This window comes from Mus pahari, chromosome 2, assembly GCF_900095145.1.
Source record: "Mus pahari chromosome 2, PAHARI_EIJ_v1.1, whole genome shotgun sequence".
Lineage (NCBI taxonomy): Eukaryota > Metazoa > Chordata > Mammalia > Rodentia > Muridae > Mus > Mus pahari.
This window is the reverse complement of record NC_034591.1, coordinates 18,211,209-18,216,012: the sequence shown is the minus strand read 5'-3', so window position 1 is coordinate 18,216,012 and position 4,804 is coordinate 18,211,209.

The following is a 4,804-nucleotide window of genomic DNA, read 5'->3' as shown; positions in this document are numbered from 1 at the left end:
GNNNTNNGGGNNGGNGACTTCCATAAGAACATGTCTTTGTGGTGCACTTAGCCTGTTCCTACAGGACTCAGCTGCAGCATTCATGTTTAAGTGGACTTAACTAGCAGTCACGTTTCTACTCACCAAGCAGGAAGTCGGTTACCCAGGGAGGTCTTGGGAACTTCAACTTTGAGTTAAGGCCTGTTCCAAATGGCTTCAGTTGGTTCCTTCTTACACCACTGTCGTCGTCGTCTTCTTCTTCTTCTTCTTCTTCTTCTTCTTCTTCTTCTTCTTCTTCTTCTTCTTCTTCTTCTTCTTCTTCTTTTTTGGTTTTTTTCGAGACAGGGTTTCTCTGTATAGCCCTGGCTGTCCTGGCACTCACTTTGTAGACCAGGCTAGCCTCGAACTCAGAAATCTGCCTGCCTCTGCCTCCCAAGTGCTGGGATTACAGCCGTGCGCCGCCACCACCCAGCTACCACTGTCTTCTGAATTCTCCACTTGCGTTCCCACAAGCAATGGATGAGTGGGGTCTGGGGTGCAGGCGTTTTGATAATTGTGTAAGTGGTAAGATGGTGGTGTCTTCCTTTTCAGTTCCTCAAGGGCTTGTGACGCTTAACATGTCAGGAGCGCAAGAAGACTAGACAACTCTTGAGGGCTGTTGCTATCAGGAGAAATAAAAGGTGGCTTACTTGTGGCAGGATGTGGCAGGAATTTAATGGCCGGTGTTTTGATCTGTTTGGTTGGTTTACGTTTGTTTTTACATGGCTAGGGAGATGGTTTGGCGGTTAAACAGTGTTCAGCTCTTGTAGAGGACGTGGATTTAGTTCCCAGCATTCAATTCAGGAGGCTCACAGCTGTCTGTGAGTCCAGCTGCAGGGAAACTGACACCCACGTCTGGCATTTCGGGCACACACAAAATCACAGACAGACATAATTTTAAAATTGTTTAAGTCTTTTTTTTTTTTTTTTAACAAAAGTTCTTATCCACAACAGCGATCTGTGCATTAGCTATGCAGTATCATCTTATCTTATATGTTGTTCACACTCATCCTAAAGGCTGAGACTTGTAGCTATAAACCTTTATGTGAATTATTTAGTAGCCCTGCTGGGATCATAAACAAGGTATCCAGAGCACACACTGTGCATCCTCCAGCTGCCTAAGTAGCCAGGGGGAGGAAAGCCTCCTGCCCCGTCAAGGGCAGACATTCTCTTGGCTCACAGACAAGCCTAGCTGCTGAGAACAGGCTAGCTGTCCTGGGAGAGACCTGTACATAGTAAACCGATAACCCTAATTAGCAATGCACCCAACTGGGGTCACCACTTAAACATAAATAATGCCTGCTTTTGCTTTCTGTTCTCATTCCCCTGCAGCAGCACACTGAACTATGCACAAGTGCACAGGAGCCCATGTGTGGGCTCTTTGATCTGCGACAGCTCATTCCCACATTCCACTAGGAGACTCAGTGTCTCCTAGTCCATCGAGGCCGTGAGCGTTTTAGATCCTCCTGGGGATGTGTGTCAAGACATGGGTGGGATCCCGGAAGGTGACATGAGGAACCAACTCAGGCAGGAGAATCAGTTTTATTACTCTGGAATCAGTTTTTATTACTGAAGCTTGTGACTTCAGAACTGAGCCTGTCCCACCCAGCTCCCACCCAGCTGGGCAGTGAGGGGCAAGGATACAAGGCCTCCACATTGACGGCAGACTTCCTTCAAGGAGGGTGAACTACTGGTGCCAACTGGTCCACTTCACTGTAAGAGAGGACTAAAGACTTACACTGGGTTAGGGTCAGGGTCATCATTGTGCAGGACAAGGAACAAGATTTCCTCTCAGCTAGCCCTATAAAAAAAGCCTGAAGGTTTAAACTTGATACTTGTATCCAATTGACTCCAGTTTAAACTTGATATATGTACCCAATTGACTCCTCATTCAGTGGCTTTCAGGTCTCTTATCCTGCTTTTTCCTCCCCCATGAAAGACAGCCTTAACTGTCTTTCCAGTGAGAGACAGAGAGAGAATGGAGGGTTGTGGACTATCTCAGATTCTCACCAACAATTTTATATCATTGCAGAATCTTACTGAATTCTTCTCTGGAAGGCGACGAGGAAATCCTCAGCAGGAGCCCAGAACATGATCTAGCAGAGTGTGGAGCTGGGGATAGACTGTCCCTAATCCTAACAGCGCTGAACACTGCTAATGCCCTGGAATTCCTGCTGTACACATAGTTCACTGGGTAAGTGAATGTCAAGCCATAACGTCAAGAGAGTATAATTCTCCATAATAGAAAGTGTGCCTTGCTAGATCCAGACCCTGACAAACAAACCATTGCTGGGTTCCAGGGCCTGAGTGCTCAGTTACTGTGGATCCGAAATCTACATTACCATTCATAGCACTAGCACAATTACAGGTAAAAATTGGCTAGAAAATAATTTTATGGTTGGGGGTCACCACAACATGATGAACTGAATTAAAGGGTCATAGCATTAGGAAGGTTGAGAGCCACTGCTATGCATATACACGACAGAGTATTATTCCTTGGTGCCATTTCTTCTTTTGTGAGGTGAGCAAGATCTTGCTATCCATCCAGGTTGGCCTTGGTCTTCAGACTGCCCTGCCTCTCCTTCAGTGCTGGGTTACAGGCCCCCAGAACACAGTGTCATCTGCCTTTATTTAGATCTACTCCAGGCTCTGGACAGAATTTTTGGCTCTCACTAAAGAAGGAAATTCTTCTCAGGTGCTCACTGGCCCCTCAGGACAACTCTGGTTCAGATGGCAGCCTCAGGTCCAGCTCTGCTTCCCTAGGGAATTCCCCAGGGTTTGACTGAGGGATGTCTCTCATAGTGTCAGGCACTGGAATGCTTGGTATCCACACAGTGGCGCTATTTGGGAGGTTTAGGAGAAATGGCCTTGGAGGAAGCTGGCTCTAGAGATGGGCTTTAAGAGTCTAAAGACTTGTGTGATTCCTAAATCTCTCTCCGCTTTGTGCTTCCAGCTCAAGGTGTGAGCCCTCAGCTTCCTGTTCCTTCTGCCATGTCTTCACTCTGCCATCATGGACTCAGGAACTAAGTCTACATAAGCTCCTCTGTAAGTTACCTTGGCCATGGTAGTTTCACACAACAATGGAAAAATAACCCACACACACCTCCAACACCAGTCATACTATTCCACACGAAACACGAATTCCATCCTTCTAACTCAAATGCTCTCAACTCCATTTAGTAGAACACCTTAAATTTCAAAATTCCGGGGCTGGAGAGATGGCTCAGCGGTTAAGAGCACCGACCGCTCTTCCAGAGGTCCTGAGTTCAAATCCCAGCAACCACATGGTGGCTCACAACCATCTGTAATGAGATCTGATGCTCTCTTCTGGTGTGTCAGCTATAGTGTACTTACATATAATAAATAAATAAATAANTCTTTAAAAAAAAAAAAAAATTTCAAAATTCCAGGGACAAATTGTGGGTAAAAGCAAATATTTGTAAAAGTAAGGCAAAGGGCTGGAGAGACGGTTCAGCAGTTAAGAGCACTGACTGCTCCTCTGTAGGTCCTGAGTTCAAATCCCAGCAACCACATGGTGGCTCACAACCACCTATAATGAGATTTGACGCCCTCTTCTGGTGTCTGAAGGCAGTTACAGTGTACTCACATAAAATAAATAAATAAATCTTAAAAAAAAAAAAAAAAAAAGTAGGGCAGAGGACCCTGGGTGTGGCCCTACGTGATTTCCTGCCTCCCACTCTTAGCTCCTCCCCTTTGCGCTCTCTCTCTCTCTCTCTCTCTCTCTCTCTCTCTCTGGAGAATTCCTGCTTTAGAATGTAAACTCTTCGGGTGATGGGAACATTGGTTTGCCTCACGAGTTTATAATGTCTAGCAAAAGAAAAGTCCCTAAATTCAGGCATTCATGACTAATATTCACCATGACATCCCTCACCACCTGAGTAATTCAAGTCATCTACTGAGGTAGTTGCAAGCGCACACAGCAATGAACAGCAGTGGGCGGGGGAAACGAGGGTCCTTAGGAGATGCTAGTCTTAACCACTGGGATGACGCAACCCCTTCCCGTCAGTCATTATGCTAGGTTCCTGGGCTGCCTTAGCAAAGCCCTTAGTGACTTCCACAGAAATGCCAGATCAGTACTGGCAGCCAAAAGTCCAAAATCAAGGTTATCAGCTGAACCAACTACTTCTGGTCGCCACTGAAGGGATCTTTCCCGAGTCTTTCAACATGGTGGGCACAATCCTGGGCACTCCTGGGCATATCGTCGCTTCTCTCCCTACTCCTTTGTCAGTCATTATCGGTTTCTGTCTTCCCTTGTTAGAAGGACAGTTGCTTTTAGTAAAGCAGGGTCTACCCTGCAGGGTGGTGGCTCTTGCCTTTAATCCCAGCACTGGGGAGGCAGAGGCAAGTGGATCTGTGAGTTCAAGCCCAGCCTGGTCAAAGAGGGAGTGCCAGGACAGCGAGGGCTTCACAGAGAAACACTCTCTCTGGGGTGGGGGAATAAAACAAACCAAAACCAAACAAACAGAAAACAAGACAAAACCTAAAATATTCCAGCCTGATTCTATCAGGCACAGGTGCCTCCTGGGTCACACATGGGCTTTGAGGACAAGATGTGAAAGACTTCTGTGTGGAGCCCTCACCACTCCAGTCTCGAGATGTTGACACCCAAGAATCACGAATAGACCATCTTGTTGTGAGCACACGAGGTAGTTTAATAACAGAGCTCTGGGGCTGGTGAGATGGCTCAGTGGGTAAGAGCACCCGACTGCTCTTCCAAAGGTCCGGAGTTCAAATCCCAGCAACCACATGGTGGCTCATAACCATC